The 23539-nt window shown below is 35.7% G+C and overlaps 1 long non-coding RNA gene, 1 other non-coding gene and 1 pseudogene across 2 annotated transcripts; 2 read left to right on the forward strand and 1 right to left on the reverse strand.

Annotated features, from left to right (window-relative positions):
- Positions 1–957: 957 nt before the first annotated feature.
- Positions 958–1524, forward strand: LOC102592211 (uncharacterized). The gene is made up of 3 exons (XR_367194.2): positions 958–981; positions 1322–1364; positions 1469–1524. It is a non-coding gene; the product is annotated as an uncharacterized lncRNA (long non-coding RNA).
- Positions 1525–13592: 12068 nt separating this feature from the next.
- On the reverse strand, positions 13593–13664 carry TRNAN-GUU (transfer RNA asparagine (anticodon GUU)). The gene has a single exon. It is a non-coding gene; the product is annotated as a tRNA-Asn (tRNA).
- Positions 13665–14311: 647 nt separating this feature from the next.
- LOC102596869 (DNA topoisomerase 1-like) lies at positions 14312–19087 on the forward strand (annotated as a pseudogene).
- Positions 19088–23539: the final 4452 nt, after the last annotated feature.

A 23539-nucleotide genomic window follows, 5' to 3' on the forward strand; every position in this document is an offset into this window, starting at 1 on the left:
TACTACTGATTTTGCGTAGTAATATTTATTGTTGTAGTCCTTTTTAAAAGCAAGGATGTAACAGTAAATGACTGGCAAGAAATTGTTGTAAATGGACATTCACTGTCTACTATCAAGCCCTGACAAGTGTAGATGAATTTTGAAGATGAGATAAACCAAAAAGTGAAAGGGAAAACGGTTAGAGTGAGCAAAGAATTTCTTCTAGTTATTGTCCTTGTCTTCGGTTATTGAGAATAGATTAATTTGGGCATTTAATCATAGAATTTTGAGTAGGGATTGAGGTTTGATTAATTTCTCAATGATGCTCCATATAGTACAAAGAATTTTGATATTTGTACTAACTCAGAGGAAGAAAGAGAAAGACATTGTAATATACATTGTTCGTTTAAGAATTATTCTAACGAAGCTTATGATTTGATTAGTTGTCAAGGCCATCTATCTCCATAACATGGAAACGAATTTAGATATACGATTATTGATTTTGTTGAACTTTTTCTTTGATTATGAGATGTCTCTCTCTTTTTCTTTTTTTTTTTGTTCTTTTTCTTTTAACACTGACTATAATGTATATCTTTGATATTGCAGAATCCTTGGGATGTCATTCATTTCACCGGAGGTGCCAAAATTCATTTAGACACCTTTTTATCGGTTTTTAACATATCTGGACTCCCTGGAGAATATTACCACAACAGTATGGGTTTTAAAGAATCTTTTTGATATACTAGCTCCTTCACTGATCTAGGTTTGAGATTGATGTTTAGAATCCTTGTTTAAAACTTGAAGCTGGTAAGCTATCGAATGATGGAGACATGTTCGTTGATGGACCAATAATAGCAGCCACAAGAACATTGCCCATTTGGTCAGATGGAGATCTCCCTCCAACTCCAAGTCTAGAGAGGAAAGTAGTGAAGGAGCTGCAAGAAGAATGCCACCAGATGCTTGCAGAATTTTCCACAACTGATGAAGACCAGAAAATCCTAGGTAAGCCTGGATTGTGTACTTCTATCTAATGATGAATGTTGGAAAAGAAATATAACTCCATCTTTTATGCGCTATGGTTGTCACCTTTATTTCATACTAAAAAACAATGAGGATTTATTTTGATATATTGAATTCAGAATCCATCAATCCTAGTATTGACTAACATCATAAGTTTTGGCTTTTGCCACGAATTACAAAGATTGTAGGCGTCATGCCCCATGTGGGCCAACACTGTTTACCACTTTTTGTTAATTTCATCTGTTGACTTTGTAACAATTGTCATTGTTCACGTCATAATATTGTCCAACAATGTATTCATTTTCTTGGTTTCTGTGAACAGATTCGATGCCTGAATGCAGTAGAACACTCGAAGCAGCAATAAAGTACGTAATATATAAATTATTATTTGTCATTGCATGCATAGATCATCTTATCTTTGCTTCAAAGTGAATGCAGATCTTATTTACATAATGCTTTCGTTTGGCAGGTATAGATTACATCAAAAATTACTGATAGAGAAGGTTATACAGGCCTTGGACATTTACCAAGACATGATTCTATTATAAACATGAAAAACAACAGGATATGAAGCAATCTTTACCAGAAATCATGTAATGTAGCCATAGCAGACGGCGTCAAGAATACGGTTCCATTTGCAGCTATCCAGAAAGTTTTATCTAACACAATAGATTTTGCAAGTCATTGTTAAGAACATTTTGAGGGCTTTTGTTGAGGGTGGGGGGTAGGAAGCAGGGGCGGAACTAGCTTGTACTAAGGGGGTTCATCCGAACCCCCTTCGGAGGAAAATTATATTAATTATACATGGTTAAAATAATTTTTATTTATATAAAGTAGATGTCGAACCCCCTTCGGCTACTTCGTGTGTCTATTTCTACAGATTTTGAACCCACTTATTGAAAATTCTGGCTCCGCCACTGGTAGGAAGTAGCTAGTAATGGTGTATAGGTGGAAAATTACTTGTACCACCAGTTTTGGAAAGATATGAAGTGAAGAAAACTAAAAGTTCTCTATAGAAATCATGATGAAAATGAAGGATAGTTTGGTGAATATGTTGTTAGGAAAAATATTACAATATTGATATTAGATTGGAATTTTAAAGTAATAAATAACTTATCATAAACACTGTGTCGTGGCAAGCCACTGCCTTGAAAGCGATTTCGGCTCGACTCCGGTGCAAATCGTTGTAGCCGGTCACTCCCCAATGTTCCACAGTTACTCTCAAACACATGTACTCGTGGATGAGAGTTTGGAGGTTGCTCAAAACCAATTGCCAAAAAAATATTCTAAGAATAAGAAGAAAGAAGGAAAATGTTTTCTTTTCTTTTGTTGGTTGTATGGTAATGTTCACAAAGGTCATGCTTATATAGGATTTGCCAAAGAGGAGTTTCAAAGTGAAGACTTAATTTGTATAACGCATATTGAATGTTAATGGCATTAAAAGTCATTACATCACATTCTACAGAAACTCTTCTTATGTTTTGGAACGGAAAAATAAATCTCTTTGTAACGTAATTTACTTTGTGTTCTTTGCATTACACAAAAATGAATAAAGGTAGAATTAATATCACAATCCCCACTAATGCAAAAATAAAGAGTAAGAATAAATTTTGGACAAAAGGAAGGAACATGTACTTAAGTGTCAATATCTTTCGATTTGAATTGACACGTAGTGATATGAGGCAACAACTTATTATCCGCAAAGTGAAGTACTCTTGAACTGAGCGGATATGAATTGAGACCCTCATAACACATACCATATCCTTAAATTTAAGCAACCTCCGCAATACAAAGTGCTTTTATGGTCATGCACACACACCTTGGGTCTTATGAGTGCTCTAGAAAGATGACCCAAGTCTTTCATAAAAGGTGACCACACCTTTACACTCACGTAGGTGATTCCATCAAGTCTATCTCAAATAGACCGCCTTACGGCTATAGAATCATTAAGAGCAAAATAAACTCAACCTTATAAAATACTGCCTCACGCCATATGGATTGAAAATGTGGTGTATATTGAGGCCTAACGGATCCACCAAACTAGCTCAATCAATGGGCTTTAGCCCCATCCCCCTTGATGTTTCAAGGATTATTTTCCTTGTCAAACCCTTGGTCATAAGATCCGCCAAATTTCTTTCGGACCTTACATATTCCAAGGAAATAACATCCAGTTTCAACAACTGTTTAACCGCATCATGTCTTATGCGAATATGTCTCTTTTTCCTATTGTAAACACTATTTTTGGCAATTCCAATTGCTGCCTGTGAGTCACAATGAAGAGAGACTGGTGAAGCTTGTCTTCCCCACAATGGCACATCCGCTAAAAGATTTCTCAGCCACTCAGCTTCTTGCCCTGCCAACTCGAGAGCAATGAATTCTGATTCCATGGTAGAACGTGCTATACAAGTCTGTTTGGAAGACTTCCACGAAATAGCACCTGCACCGAAAGTAAATACATAACCACTGGTGGAGCTAACTTCATCATTGTGAGTTACCCAATTTGCATCACAAAAACCTTCTAAAACACCAGGAAATTTGTTAAAATGCAAACACTAATTCATAGTACCTCTCAAATACCTTAGCAACCGATGAAGAGCATTCCACTCTTCACTACTAGGATTATGAGTATATCTACACAGTCTACTAACAACATAAGCTATATCAGGCCGAGTATAGTTCATGAGAAACATTACACTCCCAATTATTTAGCATATTAAGTTTGAGAAACACTAGATTCTTTATTCTTCCTCAAGTGTATGCTAGGATCATAAGGAGTTCTCACTGGAACTACATCATCAAAACAATCAAATTTTTTCAACATCTTTTTAATGTAATGAGACTGACACAAAGAGAAACCATTAGTAGTTCTTTTGATTTTAACTCCTAAAATCACATCTGCTTCACCAAGGTTTTTCATTTCAAATTTAGAAGACAAAAAGTTCTTGGTCTCATTAATAACATTCACATTATGACCAACTATTAACATGTCATCCACATATAAACATATAATGACACAATCCGAACATATCATCTTCGAATAAACACAGGTATCAGATGAATTCACAACAAAGTCATTATCCACTAATGTGATATTAAATTTTTCATACCATTGCTTAGGTGCTTGTTTTAGTGCATACAAGGACTTCCTCAACTTGCATACTTTATCCTCTTGTCCTGGAACTACAAACCCCTCAGGTTGAGTCATATAGATCTCTTCCTCTAAATCACCATTTAGAAATGATGTTTTGACATCCATTTGATGTACCACTAAATCATGAATAGTGGCTAAAGCAATAACAGTCCTAATGGTCGCTATTTTAGTCACATGAGAATATGTATCAAAGTAATCAACACCTTTCTTTTGGTTAAAACCCCTAATCACAAGTCTAGCCTTATATTTATCAATTGTACCATCAGGTCTCAATTTCTTCTTAAATATCCACTTGCTACTTATGGGTTTACAACGTTTAGGCAAATCATACAAGTCCCAAGTGTGATTAGAAACTATAGAGTCCAATTCACTTTTAATAGCCTCTTTCCAAAATATAACATCTATTGATCTCATTGCTTCATCATAAGTCTTAGGGTCTTCTTCTATTAAATAGATAGACACTAATCCATCATTTAAAATATTAATATCAAAATTTTCAGTTAAGAAAGTAATGATAAAATTAGGATCAAAAGTAGTCTCAATTCTATGTCTCTTACTCCTTCTAAGTTCATTTTCATGCTCATTAGAAATAACATTAGATGAAGGTACAACATGAGAATTAACAGACATAGATGTAGAAGCATTATTTTGCACATCACTCGGCACATTATTTTTCAAAGGAAAAATATGCTCAAAAAATTCTGCATCTCTAGATTCACAAATAGAATGATCATTGAGAGATATAAATCTATATGCAGCATTATTTTGAGCATAACCAATAAAGATAGAATGATAAGTCTTAGAACCAACATTTACTCGTTTAAATTCAGGTAGACCAACCTTAGCCAAACACCCCCACACTTTCAGAAATTTTAAGTTAGGAGCAAACCATTTCCACAACTCATATGAGGTCTTGTCTAACTTCTTATGAGGGACTCTATTAAGAATATAGCATGCAGACAAGACTACTTCTCCCCACATATTTTCAGATAGACCAGAGCTTAAAAGCATAGAATTCATCATTTCTTTAAGGGTTCTATTTTATCATTCAGCTACACCATTTTGTTGGGGAGTATAGGGAGCACTAACCTCATGTATAATACCATTTTTCTCACAAAAATCTTCTAGAGTTTTAGTACTATATTCACCTCCCCTATCAGATCTAAATCTCTTGATTTTCCACTTCTGCTTTGAATTTCAAAAATATGTTTTCACCCTCATCTTTAGAATTAAGAAGATATACCTTAGTGTATCTAGAAAAGTCATCAACAAAAGTAATGTAATACTTTTTCCACCTTTGCTAACAGTGTTCTTGAAATCTGCTAAATCTGCATGTATTAGTTCAAGTAATTCGGTCTTTCTACTAATAACATATTTGAAAGGTTTCTTGGCATGCTTTGCTTCTACACACAGAGGACATTTAGAAAACTCATCAGTTTTTATCATAGGAATTAATTCCATTTTTCTAAGTCTTTTAATAGAAGCAATATTAACATGACCTAGTCTACCATGCCACAAATTCATAGCCTCAACAATATAAGCAGAATTTGAAATACTTCCATTATTGACAATCTCTTGAACAATGTTCAATACAAATAATCCTCCACTAAGATATCCCTTCCCAACAAAGTCTCCTCCACGAGAAATGACTATTTTATCAGCTTCAAAAATAAGTTTAAGGCCTACTTTGTGGAGAAGTGCTCCGGAAACTAAGTTTCTACGGAGGGAGGGAACATATAAAACATTGTTCAAGGATAATATCTTTCCAGAAGTTAATTTAAGTAAAACTTTTCCTTTACCCGTTACTACAGCAGTAGTGGAGTTACCCATATATAAACACTCGCCATCAGTGGACTCCTCAAAGTCATGGAATAAATTCTTATTGGCACAAAAATGCCTTGAAGTGCCTGTGTCTAGCACCCAGTCAGTTTTGTTAGCCACCAGATTTGCCTCAACGACTACAGCAACAATCACTTCATTACCCTTAGCAAGATGAGCTTGGACATCACTTTGTCCTTCCTGCTTTGAGTCCTTCCCCTTTCTTTGATAGCACTTGGCAGCCCTATGACCAAGTTTTCCACAGAAAAAATAAGGACCCTTAGATTTTTGAATTTGGCTCTCCGGCTTGTTAAATTGTTTTTTCTTCTTCACATGTTCATTTTCCAAGACTTTCTTCTGTTTGCCTTTGAACCTGCCTTTCACAACAGTACCAAAAGATTCAACAAGATTAGTTTTAGATGAATTAAGAGAAAGTGTTTCCATTTTATCTTTGAGACGGTTCGCCTCTTCAGTCCTCATATGACTGATAAGTTTTTGCAGAGTTAAAAAAATTTTCTTATGTTTTAATTGATTTCTATAATCACTCCAAGATGGTAGGAACTTTTCAAGCAGAACATTAGCTTGAAATATCTTACACATCTTCATGTCCTCATTGAGAACATCAGCAGTCAAGTTCTCATATTCATGAACTTGTTCCATTATTGGCTCATTATCAACCATTTGGAATTTAATCCACTGACCGACAACATATTTTTTATTTCCTGCATCATCAGCACCATATTTCTTTTCCAAACTATCCCATATTTCTTTGGCAGATTTATAAGTAACAAATAAATCAAATAAAGGATTAGTCATATGATTTAGCAAGCTTCCTCTCACAGTTCTGTTATCCTTTTCAAACTTTTTTTTGGCAACATCGTCAACAACCATAACATTGCTAGAATCAATAGTAGTATTAGAACCATTCATAGAAGGTTCGTTAAATAAAACATAATCAACTTCTAATTGTTCAAAGAAAATTAAAAGTTTTTGTGACCATCGTTTAAAATTATTTCCATCCAAAGGCTCGAGTTAGTTTTGACAAATCAAAAAAACTTTTGTTCAAAGAAATAGCCATTTATCAATATTGTATGTTAGTAAAATCGCTTTCAAATTGTTGGGAAAAATACTACAATATTGATATTAGATTGGAATTATAAAGTAATAATTAAATAACTTATCATAAACACTGTGTCATGGTAAGCCACTGCCTTGAAAGCGATTTTGGCTCGACTCCAGTGTAAATCATTGTAGATGATCGCTCCCTAAGATTCAATAGTTACTCTCAAACACGTGCACTCGTGGCTGAGAGTTTGGAGGTTGCTCAAAACCAATTGCCAAAAAATATTCTAAGAATAAGAAGAAAGAAGGAAAATATTTTCTTTTCTTTTTGTTGGTTGTATGGTAATGTTCACAAAGGTCATGCTTATATAGGATTTGCCAAAGAGGAGTTTCAAAGTGAAGACTTAATTTGTATAACGCATATTGAATGTTAATGGCATTAAAAGGCATTACATCACATTCTACAAAAACTCTTCTTATGTTTTGGAATGGAAAAATAAATCTCTTCGTAACGTAATTTACTTTGTGTTCTTTGCATTACACAAAAATGAATAAAGGTAGAATTAATATCACATATGTTTGATGTGTTTTTTTTTTGTGTGTTTGATAACAAGCAGAAGGGCTCTTTTGCATAAATGAAATATATGAATTCTCTTTATCCAATTCCACTCTATTCTACTTTATTCTCATACAAAATAATTGTCTTGTAAGCAATTTATTTACCATCAATAATAACTATTCTTCAATCCTAAATAAGCTGGGATCGGATATAAATTCTCACTGATTATGTTATTTTTCATTTACATTTCAGCAAATACATTTACCTAATATTATTAAAATAAGGTATAGAGATATTGTGCCTTTTTTAATATAAAAGGTGAGAGTAACTTTTTTGTTTTCTCGAAAAAATATATTATGAAATCAAATAGAGTATAAAATGCATATAGTAAAAGAGTGATAAAAGCTAAAGGGAGTTTAATAAAAAAAATTAAAAAGATGTATGTAATTAAGATGAATCCTATATTCAGTCTCATTATAAAATGTGGAAGCATCAAACAAGGTTTTAAACTAATTTTTTTAGAAGAACTCAAAGGTGAAAACAAATTACTTACTTGTAGTCGAGCTAATCCAAAAAAAAAAACAAGTGGATGCACAGTATCATCATCTTGGGACCATTATTAAAGATTGCAAATATTTATTGGTAGTGAATAAAACAACTATTATTATTATTATTATTATATATATATATGGAGGGAGACAAAAAAATATGTAGATTTTCGCAAGTAAAAGTCACAATCATAAAATGATTTAGATATACTATAATAATCGCAAGAAAATTTAGTTATTCTAAACTGCATGACTTATAAAAATATATATTAAACTTATTCGGGGTTTTCATTAAACAAAGAAAAAAAGATATAGCAAGGGAAATCTACATTGCTTTCTTGGAAAGAAAACTATTGTGTATAATAATTATTTAGGTTAAATATTTTATGGAATTTAAAGATATTTTAAGGTTAAGCATTAAAAATATGCCAAGAAGCCTAATGATAAAGTGAAAAATAAATAACTTAACATGATATTAAATAAATCGAGTATAACTATTTGTTAAATTACATTAATCAAGCTCTTTGTATCGCAAATTATATGGTTATGCTTTGCTTTGCTTTTCCATTCAAATACAATTTTCTTTAAATTTATTAATTGTTAGAGGAAACGTAAAATTAAAGAACAAGGAAGAGCAACAATATTTAACGTGGTTCGGATAAAAAATGATCCTACGTCCACCAAAGAACAACTGCACCAATATTTATTTCACTCTACAAAGAATACAAGTGAAATACTACAAGAGAGAACATCAAATGCCTTAAAAGGTGAGAAGATAAGTGAGAGGATGATTTGAAAATGAATTAAGAGCTACCTATTTATAGGAATAAATTCTTCCTATTGATGTCATCCATGACATCACTATGTGTCAAAAATGTTAAGGTTAAACATGTGAAACCATTTTTATGGTTTACCTAAATTTCATCTACCAAGATACTATCTTGACTTTTATTTTGTACTAATTATCTTCCTACCAAATCTTCATAATAATTCATCTTCCATTGAGTTTGATTCCACAAGAACCAAACCAACTATTTCAATCTCCACCTTGATTTGCGTTCCGAGCATCCATAGAAACAACTCCGGCCAAAACTTCTAAGCTTACTAGGCAATCCCGTTATAAGAAACAAGAAGAATCAAACCTTGGTTGAACATACTAGCTTCACCTAGCAGTTGTTCCCTCAGAGTTGCATCAATTGATGCATATTCCGCCAAGTCCTTGCAGTGTGCAAACTTGGCAAGTGGGACTATCTTGGTCAACATGTCTGCAGCGTTATCGTCTGTGATAACCTTCTCAACCTTAATAGCTCCCTCTTCAACGACATTTCGAACGAAATGAAATCTGACATCAATGTGTTTGGTGCGCTCATGAAATCTTTGATTTTTAATCAAATGAATAGCACTTTGACTATCACATCTTAGAATTGATTCCAGTTGAACCAAACTCAATTTTGCCACCAAACCTTTCAACCAGATAGCTTCTTTCACTGTCTCTATTGCCTCCATATATTCTGCCTCTTCACTTTTTCGAAAGGTTAGGCCAACATCAGGAGCTCCTTTGAGATATCTCAATATCCACTTGACAGCTTCCCAGTACCTTTTTTCTGGATTTGCCATGTACCTACTTACCACACTTACAGATTGTGCAATATCTGGACGTGTGCACACCATAGCATACATAATGCTGCCTACTATGCTCGCATAAGGAACCTTTGACATATGATCCACCTCATCCATAGACTGAGGCATTTGTAACTCTGAAAGCTTGAAATGAGAAGCTAACGGTGTACTTACAGGCTTACTCATATGCATATTGAATCTCTCAAGAACCTTTTTGATGTACCTCTTTTGAGAAAGATGTAAAACACCGTCTTCTCTTGAAATCTCCATTCCAAGGATTTTCTTTGCAACTCCCAAATCCTTCATGTCAAATTCCTTGCTCAATAGTTTCTTCAAAATTTTTATCTCTGTGATGTTGTTAGCAACAATAAGCATATCCTCAACATACAACAATAGATAAATCATAGAGTTACCAGACATCTTCTTGTGAAACACACAGCTATCAAATGCACTCCTCGAAAATCCATGTGTAGTCATGAATGCATCAAACCTCTTGTACCACTGTCTAGGGGATTGCTTCAAACCATACAAAGACTTCTTCGGTTGGCATACATGATCTTCTTTTCCTTCAGCTAGGAAACCTTCAGGCTGATCCATATAGATTGTCTCTTCTAGATCACCAAGCAATAAAGCAGTTTTGACATCAAGTTGTTGAAGCTCTAAATCAAATTGTGCAACCAATGCTAGTAGCACTCGAATTGAGCTACTTATAGTCAATTCCCTCCTTCTGACTAAAACCTTTTGCAACCAATCTCGCTTTGAACCTAACATCTTCCACTTCTGGAATACCCTATTTCTTTCGTAGACCCATTTGCATCCAACTGTCCTCTTCCCCTTTGGCCTTTTAACTAAGACCCATGTCTCATTTTTGTGAAGAGACTCCATCTCTCATCATGGCTAATTGCCATTGTGCAACATATTTGCAAGAAGTCGCTTCAACATACGAAGAGGGCTCGAGATCCTTAATCTCTTCTTCTGCAGCTACGAATGCATGTGCAATTAGATTTTCTTGCTTTATAAGACGTTCCGGTTTTCGTATCTGCCTTTTGTCCCTTCCCTTCGTAATTGTGTATGGTTCATTGACAGAAAGTTCCTCAAGATCTGCAACTTTTGACTCATCAACTTGAATCTCTTGATCCTTTTCCTTGGTAAGCTCCACCGGTAGCTCCACCTGCTCGTTGTTCTCGTTTCTTGATAACTCCACAGAAACTTTACGAGGATCAAGTATAGAGGATTCATCAAAGGCAACATCTCTACTAACTACAAATTTGAGTAAGGACAAACACCAAAGTTTGTACCTTTTTACTCCATCTACATACCCTACAAATATGGCCGTTTTAGCCCTTGGTTCAAGCTTTCCTTCATTAATATGATAATAAGCTAGACACCCAAATATTCGCAAGTATGAATAGTTAGAGGGTTCAGCTGACCATACCTCATTCGAAGTTTTAAAGTCAATCGCTGATGCTGGAGATCGATTGACAATATGAGAAGCAGTATGAACTGCTTCAGCCCAAAATACTTTGGACATCTTGGCTTGTAAGAGCATACAACGAGCCTTCTTAAGAAGAGTTATGTTCATTCTCTCGGCAACTCCATTTTGCTGTGGTGTGTGCCTGACCGTCTTATGTCTTGCGATCCCATAAACCTTGCAGAAATCATTGAACTCTTCACTGCAAAACTCCAAGCCATTGTATGTGCGAAGATACTTGATTTTTCTCTCCATTTGATTTTCAACCAAAATCTTCCACTCTTTAAATGCTTCAAAAGCATCACTTTTTGCCTTCAAGAAACGCACCCAAACCTTTCATGAAAAATCATCAATGAATGTGAAAAGATACATCTTTCCTCCCTTCGATGGAAGCTTAGATGGACCTTATAAATCTGAATGGATGTAGTCTAGCACCCCTCCCGTCTTGTGTTTGCCAGTGTTGAAGCTGACCTTTCTCCGCTTCCCTAAGACACAGTGCTCACAAAATTCAAGTGTGTTGATCTTCTCACCATTCAAAAGGTTGCGGTTGCTCAACATCTCCAGTCCTCGTGCGCTCATATGGCCTAATCTCTTGTGTCATAATTTTGCCTTGTCATCATTAGATAACTGCACTGTAGATGTATTTATAGAGCCAACAATGGTGCTTCCTGCAAGTGTGTAGAGGCCATCCTCCAGCTTGGCCTTCAACATGACTAAAGACCCTTTAGTCACTTTCATAGCTCCTCATTCACTCATGTACTTGTAGCCTTGTTTATCCAAAGTACCCAGGGAGATCAATTTTTTCTTTAGATCAAGAACATGACAGACTTCTTTAATAGTCCTCATGATTCCATCATGGCAGCGAACACGAACTGAATCAATGCCAACTATTTTACAAGTTGCATGTAACATAGCCATAACGACTTTGTTTTACTGCTTGAGGTGGTGATAGCTTTTATATATTTGCTTAATTATAAGCTTGCATAGTGCTCTTCCTATTTGTTTGTTTTCTCGGCTTTCTTCTTGTCCGTTAATACGGTTCCTCCACTTGTTTCATAGTTGCTGAACCAATCTCTTTGGAATGTCATATGCAGAGTACAACCAGAGTCTAAGACCCATTTGTTGTCATAGACTCCACTGTTTCATGATGTTGTTAGTACATCACTATGTGTCAAAAATGTCAAGGTTAAAAACCATTTTTATGATTTACCTAAATTTCACTTACCAAGATACTATCTTGACTTTTATTTTGTACTAATTATCTTCCTACCAAATCTTCATATTAATTCATCTTCCATTGAGTTTGATTCCACAAGAACCAAACAAACTCTTTCATTAATTTTTTTATGGTTGGTATAGGTTGAATAAAGAAGTAAAATGATAAATCAATTTATTGAAATAATTAGATTTTAATTAATTCTAATAAGCTTACAAAAAATAAAAATAACAGCACACAGAATAAGAAAATAAGAAAAAAAAATCATATTTTAAAAAATGACATCCTCATTAGTAGGGGTGTGCATCGGTCGGTTTTTATGAATTATCGGTTCGGTTTATCGGTTTTAGGTTTTTGAATTTGCTAAATCAATAACGAACCAATAAGATAATTTTTTATCGGTTTTCGGTTTATCAATTTTGGTCCTTAACGGTTCGGTTTTCGGTTTAACCAATAAGAACATGCTTATAAAACAAATATATGACTTCTCTAATAAATTTGACACGACAAGACAATAATGTAACTTTACAAAAGCTCATAAAATAGAAATAATAATACTTCCCCCGTAGTTGGGGGCGGGGGTTAAGCGTCCGATTCGACAATGAACACTAAATGAAAGAGGCAAATCCATTTTCTCACCCGTCTACGATTGATTGGAGACTTATTCAGTAGGTGCCCTTGAGTTATTCTTTTCGGTATCGCCTTCTCCCATCGTTAAAGGCACCGCAAGGCACTCGACTAGAATGAGTGGATGTTAGGCACGCAGGGAAGACTCTGACTATGGTTGGCTTGGTTGGACTAAATAAATGAAGTATCCAGGCTTCGTTTAGAAAAAACCCAATTGGATTGGTAAGATATCTATGATTGCTATTCATATTTTTCTTTGTAACGAGATCCTAATTGTCAAGCAAAGTTATCTCAACTCTAATAACTACTTGTATAAAAATGAATTGCAAAAAAAAAGAAATACAAAAAGAAATGGTAATGGGAGCATTTGTCCTATATGTAAATTTTCTAATCTCGCAGAACAGAATGTGATACGATGAGATAGAATGCAATAGAAACAAAGACAGGGAACGGGTTACCTACTCTTAACGGGCAAAGCGAGCCCCTTTATTCTGAATTAAAGAATTCAGAATCAATCAAATCTCCCCAAGTAGGATTCGAACCTACGACCAATCGGTTAACAGCCGACCGCTTTACCACTGAGCTACTGAGGAACAACAGGAGATTCGATCTCATAGAGTTCAATTCCCGTTCCCAACCCATGACCAATATGAGCTCGAAGCTTCCTTCGTAACTCCCGAAACTTCTTCGTAGTCCCCCTTTTATGCCTTCGGCTATTACCGGCTGGCAAGGCTTGGCCCAACATTGGATCTATACATGTGTAACACAAAGAGAAATAAAGAGGAATGTGATTCTTACTTTAGGTTTTAACGATTTGTATAATGTAAAGTTGTGAATTGAAAGTCACAGCGAAGTATGAATTGATGTCTAAATGACAAAGACATAACTATTAAGATATTGAGATTAATATTTATTAATATGTATGTATATGTAAAAGTACTAAATTACTATAGTCTTAACCCTTAATGGGTTATCGACCGGACCAATAACCCAATATCGAAAACCAATACCGGACCAATAACCCGATAATTTTTTTTATAAAACCATTAAGGAACCTTTAACCCAATAACCCAATAGCAATAAACCAATAATACTTTTTTCGATTTGATTTATCAGTCGGTTCGATTTTTTCACACCTGATCATTAGTACAACCTACTGCTAAACCCTCTCATCCTCTTTTCTTGTTTCTTAACCAAAAACCCCTTCACACTTCACCGTTCACAAACTGCCTCCTTCTTCCCTACGGCCCACCCCACCCCACCCCCATAAGGTTGCAGTCCACATAAGGGTCTCTCATTTATGTTGTTTTTAATCTTTTTCTTGAAATTAGTTCTAAAGTTAAAGAATAGCAATCAAGAATGCTATTTATGATGTTTTAAATTGTTATTTGAGTTCCAAATTCATGGTTTTGCTCTTTCCATTATCTTGTCTCCAGTTATAGCTTCTTGGGTTTTGAATGGCATTGGTTCAGCAGCTATTGACTACCACCTCTACTAGATCATGGTAAGAAATTTCTTTTCTTGTTTGTTCATTTGGTTGTTTTCATTTGAATTGAAATTTGAAATTACAAGAAAGGAAATTGAAAATGTTAAAAGCTTAGTCTAGAATCCAACAATATGCTAACTTTTCTCATTTTTTTGTTGTTGTTACTGATGGTGTTTAGTATTTCATTCTGTTTATCTGTAAAGATTTTCATACACTTGTAATATTAATTGCTATGGAGTTCCACTTTTGGGGAATTCTCATTTAAATCATGTATTTGAAATTGTGATTGAGTGTATAAGAAAGGTAGAGTGCTTAGAGATTTTAGTTCTTTGGTATCAGGATTCAATTTATGATTAGTTTTTTCCTTGTAAAAACTAGAGACTTTTAGTTTCTCTTGGTTTGTTGGAAGGTAGAAGTTAGGAGGAAAAGAGAAGAAAGTAAATTTATAGTTTTTCCCTTTTCTTTTGTACTATTGTCTTTTCAAGGGATTGCATAGAGTAGTTATATCGGTCGTCCTATTTTATTTCACGTTCCTTGAATTGAACCCTGAAACAGAAATGGGGTATGCGACTTCCTTGAGTTGAATCCCTGAAACAAAAATGGCAAATGTGAAACCAATAGGGAATAATTTGACTGTTTTGAGATGCATAATTTTATTTAACTTCAGAGCCTGAAGCTTTTATTTGTATTAGTTGCAGTTGAGTTAGAGATAAGTAACACACACATTATCCATTTGTATTATTCTTATTATCCATGTCCTGTTAGAGTCGAAGAGCAAACTTTAGTAGTTAGTTTATTTAATGCTTATGGAATAAGCTTATGCTATTTTGGTTAGGATCACTCACTACTGTGAACCAAACTTGAGAGAGCTCTTTTTGGAGGTCTCCAGCATGCAGCGGAATACAACATTATCAGTTAAAAGAAAACAACTCGAGAAAGCTCTTTCCGTTATCTTTGTGCCCTAACTAATGCCAAATTTTAAAGCTTTTGTAGCACATCTTGAGGGATCTTTAGACCTTATATTTTTACTCTTTTTTTTTTCTCTACTTTGTGAAGCTCTATATTTTCTTTAAGATTTATACACATTTTGATGGTTACATTATTTTTTGTTAAGTTGCAGAACAGGACACTACATAATTATCAGGCAAATTGCTTGCAATGTTCGACATTCGCAACTGTTGACAGCTTTGAGAAAATGTCCCGTAAGTCCAGGATATGTTGTGGGATTAGAGCCAGGCAACCAAGGAATTTAAGAGTCGTGTCTCTACAGAAAATTCATCCTATCAGAAGCTATACAAATGAGCCAGGATCTTCTTCTGCATTTAGTATCCTTCAGCTATCGAAGGAGGGATTTCCGAGTACGCCAATGCCTATTATCTTCAGTTTCAGGCCATTCGGAGGAATAGGTTCACGGTCATATAACACAAATGGAAAAATGCATTTTTCCCGTGATGCAAGAGCAATAGCAGATAAAGGCTCTGGTGGAGCAAAAGTTTTTAGTGATGGAAATAAAACATTCTTTAAAAATTTAAAGAATCACTCAGAGCGGTCAAATGAATTGGCTGTTCATAGAAGAAATGCTATGTCGGACAAGGTGAGTGAAAAAGGCACTCCAAGCTCTAAAGTATCAGCTAGTAAGAATGTTGATCTGGTCATTTCCAAGGACACCCCTGTAAAGATTGATGAGAAGGATGTCAACCTGGACATTTCAGGTATACCTCTTGGTAATAATGGGAAACCAACATCCACGGGGAACGAGAAAGCAAAGAAGCAGTCAAGAAGCAAAAAGAATAAAAATGTTGCTTCTGCTACAGTAGATCAGCCAAAAGTTTCTAAGACTCCCCGAGCAAAGAAGTCTAGCCCTGCTAAAGATGAGGAATCTCCAGCAGTATCAGAGGTTTGCAATTTTTCAATTTCTAAAATTACCATATTTGATTTCTTTTTGCTGCATAATTACCTGCACTACCCTTGCAGTATTCCAGATTAGTTTGCCCGTTCATTCTTCCAGAGTAGGGCCTGCTGATAATGTCTCAATGAAGGTTGACTTGGCCCAAGTGAAAAGAACCTCTCCCAGGAAAAGGAAATTCACCAAGGGAAGCAATTCTCTTGCAGAACTGAATGGGGCAACTGCATTGTCATCTGATAGTAAGTTAGTACCAGACAAGAGTTCAGATGTGAGCAGCAAAAGTAAGCCCCCGGGACCAAAAAAATGGCCAAAACTATATCATCCGACAGCAAAATCCTGTACTGGTGGTGGAGTCTGTCACAAAGGCGAGAGTTATTCAAGGGTACCTCGGTGACATGTTTGAAGTCCTGTCCAGTTATGGTCATGTCAGGGACTTGGCTGCAAGGTCTGGATCTGTCCGACCAGATGATGACTTCAGCATGGTATGGGAGGTCCCTTCTGCTGCCTGGACTCATCTCAAAAGCATAAAGGTTGCGCTAAGTGGGTATGTTATCTGTTGTTCCAACTTCTGATTAGCTATCTATTAACATGGTGCTAACATGTTGGTGAGGATTAGTAGTGATTATGTGATTCATAGTTCTTTTTTTAATTGTTCTACAATTCAATGATCATAATTATGATGAAAAAAGAAAACCAGTTTCGCATTTCATAATGTTCAGTTAACAAATTGACAATTACACAGAGAATGGAAAGACACACAAGATTCCCTTCTTTTTTTTTTTTTTCATAAAATAGCTGTTTTGTAGCTTGAACTGTTTAAAGCGATGTCATGCTCAGTTTCTTATCTGTTTGTCATTGATCCTCAGAGCCCAGAATCTTGTTCTTGCATCAGATCCTGATAGTGAATGAGAGGCTATTTCTTGGCACATTATAGAGATGTTACAGCAACAGGATGCGTGCGTGATGATATTAATGTGACAAGGGTTGTTTTCAATGAAATTACTGAATCATCCATCAAAGCTTCCCTCCAGTCTCCAAGGGAGATTGACGCAAATTTAGTGCATGCTTATCTTGCAAGGCGTGCTCTTGATTACCTGATTGGGTTCAACATTTCTCCACTTCTGTGGAGGAAATTACCTGGTTGTCAATCTGCTGGTCGGGTTCAGTCTGCTGCCCTATCACTTATATGTGACAGAGAAATGGAAATTGACGGATTCAAACCACAGGAGTATTGGACAGTCCTGGTTGAATTTAAGAAGAACAAAAACCTAGATTTAACCAATAACTTTTTGTCATCCCACTTGACCTTTTTTGATACCAAGAAATTAAGTCAGTTCTCTGTTAGCTCTCATACCGAAGCAATGGAAATTGAAGAGAAGATAAATTCATCAAACTTTGAAGTTAGCTCTAAGATAACCAAAAGGCAGAGAAAGCCCTCTCCTCCTTATATAACATCAACACTTCAGCAAGATGCCGCAAACAAATTGGACTTTTCATCAACATATACGATGAAACTTGCACAAAAGCTCTATGAAGGAATCCAGTTATCTGATGGCAGGGAACAGGATTGATAACTTACATCAGAACAGATGGATTGCACATTTCAGATGAAGCTACCAAGGACATTCAATCCTATATCAGTGAAAGGTATGGACAGAATTTTGCATCAAAGAATGGTCGCAACTACTTCAAGAAGGTGAAGAATGCTCAAGAGGCCCATGAAGCTATTAGACCCACTGATATCCGAAGGCTACCCTCAAAGCTTGTTGGGGTGCTGGATGATGATGCACTTAAGCTATACAAACTTATATGGTCCCGTACCATGGCATTCCAGATGGAACCTGCTACCATCGAACAGATACAAGTTGATATTGGGAAACCTGACCAATCCATAATCTTCCGTTCATCAAGCTTAAAGTAGAGTTTCCCGGGTACCAAGCTGTCTACGAGGATGTAGAAACTCACTCAACGAGAGATAATGAGAATGGGAGGGATGATCGTTCTGAAGTATTTGAGGCTCTTAGGAATTTAACCGCTGGGGATCCAATGTATTTGGGTAAAGTGAAACTTGAGCAACACCAGACTCACCCTCCACCACGATACTCTGAGGGGTCTTTGGTCAAAAAGCTGGAGGAGCTCGGCATTGGAAGACCTTCTACTTATGCAGCAGCCACAATAAAAGCGTTAAAGGACAGGAATTATGTCATTGCCAAAGGGAGAACACTGTATCCTGAATTTCGTGGGCGTATGGTATCGGCATTTCTCTCTCATTACTTTACTGAAGTAACAGATTATAGCTTCACTGCCGATATGGAGACGGAACTTGATAATGTCTCTGCTGGTTTGACTGAATGGAAGGGCCTTTTGAGAGATTACTGGACTAGATTTAGCAAGTATTGTGAACATACTGGTAATGTGCACATTCATCAGGTGGAGAAGATGTTGGAGAAAGCATTTGGTGATTTTCTGTTTGCATCTCTTCCTAATGAAAGTAGGACATGCCCAATCTGTCTTCAGGGAACTTTAATCTTCAAAGTGAGCAGGTTTGGTGCAGGCTACTTTATAGGTTGTGACCAACACCCAAAAATGCAAGTGAGTAACAAGTTAGCATGATTTGGATCTTTTTTTTTTTTTTTTGAAATAGGTACCATATTTTATATAAATAGTAAGACTATATGATAAGAATCGGGTTACTCGAATAAACAAGAAAATAATGCGGAAGCGCAAATACAAAGATTAAAGACAAGAATTGAAAGATATGTGAAATTCGAGAATAAAATTCCTAAATTTCAAGATAAAGTGCTAAGAACCCTAATTGATCTTAGTATTCAAATTAGCGGATCAATATTAGTTATGGTACTAATAGAGTCAATTCAAGAACTTAGATCAAAAGTGACTTGGACCCCTATTTCGAAGAAATTAGAGACAACAATTAGTATAAGGCTAATTACCTTCTTTAATAGAAATCAAAGATATCAAGTTAAGAACTAATCTTTTCTCTTAAAAGAATCGTTCTTATAAGATTGTAAGATATAAATTCATAGTCATCACACACAAAGGTGTAAAAAAGAGAAAACTCTCAAATAATATTAATCATGTCTATTGAAAATAACAAAATTCGCCTCTATATATAGTTGAATTTATCCCTAATAGCATGAGACTGGAATCCTACTTTTATGGAATAACTAGGAAACTTTTAGGAAAGCATGTAAAAATAATGTCAAACTTTTTCCTATAATTATCTGTCAAGAAAAAGGAAAGAAGGGGCAAATTTCCACCAAAACTCCCACATGACTTCAACAGTTTTTATGGCATGAAATTTCAGCTCTTTTTTATGGTTCAGTTGGGCTCCATGTGGCCCTCCTCTTGGCCTTCATGTGGCCCCAATCTTTCGGCTCTTGGACTTAAACTTGGACCGTGAAATATATGTAGCACTTAGTCCACTTGTTGTTATAATTCTTGGGCATTTCTTCCACGGTAAACATCTTCATTTTTAATTGAATCCATCAACTTTAATGGAGGTATGCCATCGTGGATGCTATCACTATACAAAGACGGTATGATCATCCATAATTACAGGACTGTAAAGAGAACAAACTTACAGCTCCTATATCATCTACAAGGGGTCTAAAACATAAAAAATTGAATCATGATCTTCTAGACTTCTACGCATGTTCCTTTACACCAAAAATACGAAACACTTCAACTTTATCTTCTGGAAATGACTTGATTTATCTTCAAAGCATTTTTTGTTCCTTTCTTCCCATATTGTCCATCAAATACAGGCTGGAATGACCTTCCATCTCTCCTTTTGGTTTGAGTTGGCACCTTCTCTGTTCCAACTTGCTAGAACATCTACAATGTTCCTAGGCATAGCCCAACTTATACCCTGAAGTTGAGAAACATTCTCCACAATTGTAAAGTCACTTTACAATGCAAAAAGAGATATGGAATGGTCTGTGACTCCTCTCCACAGATAAAAAAAAATCTAGAATAGAGAGGGATAACCTCTCTTACCAAGGTTTTCCCGGGTGAGCACTGATCCTCTGGCTAGCAACCAGGTGAAACACGCAACCTTGTAAAGTATTTTCACCTTCCATATCAACTTCCATGGCCACTCGTGAATTTGAAAGTTGGAAGTATTGCCCTCTTTGTAAGCAGATTTGACAGTAAAATTACCTTGTCTCTCACCATCCCTCCTTAAACTATCCTCAACAGTAGAAATATCCTTGAATTGTTCCAATAACTTTTAACAATTCTACCAAATTTTCGCTTTCCCAATCATTAAGTGGTCTTCTGAAAATAAGGTTCCACCCTTGAATGTTCCATAGATCAGCTACAGTTGCCTCCTGCTGTAAAGAAAGTACAAACATTTCTTGGAAACTCTGGTTCAGAGGTCGTTGGCCTGACCAGTTGTCTTCCTACCATTACCTTTTCTCATGAAGACTTCTCCCCGAGCACTGGCCAGGGAACTTCCTTAAAATTGTACTGTTATCCCATGCAAAGCAATGGGGGAAAAAAGAATTCCCTCCCCCCTTTTGTCTGGTTCTTACTTGTACATCTTTTGCAATTTGAGTTGCTACTTCTAAAGCATGTGGAGTGTATTCTTTAGCTTAAACTTAAGGTTCGTTCTTTCCAGCATTAAATCTTCCTCTCAATTATCACACCTTGCAAGTTGTAAGCACATGAACTTATGAACCTCTTTGCAGTGTAACTGATCTGTTATTATCTTGATAGTGCAGAACAATGAAAAGAAGTATAGTTATATACTTTTCTCCTTCTCTTTCTATGCCGTTGGTTTCAAGTCATTGGCTGATGTAGTTTTGATATCGATTGGTATATTGCCAAGACATTTTATGGTGAAGAGGATGAAGATATCACCTCTGAAGACACTAAAAGAAATGTTGAGCCGCCGAAATTGCTGGGTGTCCATCCTTCTTCAAATGAGAAGGTTTCCACATCAAAACCCTTTATATATCAGTTGATTGATTTTACTAGTTGTTTGTTACCTATTAGTTAGTTGTGTGTTCTCGGAGTTAAACACCTCTATGCCCTTTCTCTTTAGATTCTTATGAAGAATGGTCCGTATGGATACTATGTTCAGCTTGGGACAAGAAAGGATACGTTCCCAAGCGGGCTTCGCTTTCACAGGTATTTTGATAAGCACTTCATTGAACTTGGTTTTGAGTTCTTTCACATGTATAAATACCAGTTTTCCGCGTTTATATTATTATAATAAAAAAAATACTGCAATTCCTCCAAAGTTGCTGAGCGGAGCCTTCTCTTTCCCATTGAACTGAATTACCTTTTGCTTTTGTTTGCATTTGATATAATTGCACCTGGAGTATATCTTTACAAATCACTGTACTTAATGCCTTCCTCATTTAGTTCAATGGGATAAGTTTATCTTATTAGATCGTTAGTGATGTAAATGCATTTTTCATGATCTAAGTGAAGGATGTCAGTTCTGTTACCTTGGAAGATCCCCTGGAGTTGCTGCGTTACCCTGTAACATTGGTATGTTTGCAATGTGTACTTCCTTTTGTGTATTTAATATTTCTGTCATCAGTTTTAAATATCTCTATCACTGGTTATGAGTATGCATACAAAAGATGAATGGGTCATGTCTATAGGGAAACCACCCTGATGATGGCCAGCCGGTCGTTTTAAAGCTTGCAAAGTTCGGATTTACAATCAGACATAGGCGAACAATTGCTCCAGTACCCAAGGTTTGGTGCAATCTCTCTGTGCTAGAATTTCAAACATTGTGTCTTGATATGCTAGCTTCTGCTGAATAATAACTATAATTAGAAGGTATTTATAAGAGAAAATTATTTTGGAATCAATAATGATCTCTGATAAAAAGTTATGACATAATGACTGCATGACATGGTCTCCTGCAGTCTTGATGGATGATAAAGTGAAGTTTGTGGTTGTCTAATTTCCACAGTTTTCAAATTGTCGGTGTACTCTTGGCGTGTGGTTTTGGTGTCCTGTTTGTGCCTTTGTGGTTGTATAAATTAATGATGCAGGAGACCGAAGCAGGAAAAAACATCTATCAAGGATGAATACTCTAGCGTTTTCTCCCAATTCATGTTAAAAGACTTGTATGACTTTGTGCCTTAATCTAGCGAGAAGTAATAGAATTTGTAAAAGTGTCTCCGTAATGTCTTGAATTCCAGTATCATTTGTTTCTTACATCAGATACTTTGTGCTTAATCATTTTTTTAATGACGGTGGTGTCTGGGCAGCCACACAAACTGCTGGGAAAGATGGGAAGAAATCACTTTGTGTTTTATCCTTCACTGAGATTTGAACCTGAGATCTCATGGTTCTCCCACTAGGCGACACACTTGAGTGCTTTGTGCTTAATCTTTTTAGGGACCACAATCAGTTGTTCATAATTGTCTATTGGGAATAGTCGCAAATGTAAAGACTCGTTCAAGCATTTATTAGTATGACTTCATATTCCTGTATATCACCCTTGTGTCAATGGCTGATGAGCCTCTGCCCTCTCATATTCCACACTTGCTGTCTCTGCAAAATTGAAGACCTTAAGAACTATTATATCATTGTAAGTAATTTGTATGACCTCACAATATCCACTGCTTGATACCACATTATATTTGGTAAATTTGTTTTTGTTAGAACAAAACGTGCCTAACTGAAGAGACAACATTTTTTGCAATGCTTTCTGCTAGTATCTTTCATTAGATTTTTTGTTCCAAGTCTTTGTCTTCGAATTTGTTATTTCTCATCAATGATTTTACTGATTTTAAGGTTCAATTTTATATATTTTTATTCTGTTACATTGAGATGAAGCTGCTACTTTTGCTGATTGCTAATTACAAATGTTTCTGCAACTACTGTTAACTCTATATCAATGAATGTCAGTATGTTTTCTTACCTGTTAGTTATTGCTTATTATTGATACAATACAATAGATGTTTTGTGAAGTGTCCATTTTCTTTTTGCGAGTAATTTAGAAGTGAATAAGGTCTGTACAAATCTCAACTAGATCAATGACTACCTGAGTGACTTTGAAGTAGGTTAATGGTTGAGTTTCTGTTTCTTTC

Source organism: Solanum tuberosum, unplaced genomic scaffold (genome assembly GCF_000226075.1).
Source record: "Solanum tuberosum cultivar DM 1-3 516 R44 unplaced genomic scaffold, SolTub_3.0 scf00074, whole genome shotgun sequence".
Taxonomy (NCBI): domain Eukaryota; kingdom Viridiplantae; phylum Streptophyta; class Magnoliopsida; order Solanales; family Solanaceae; genus Solanum; species Solanum tuberosum.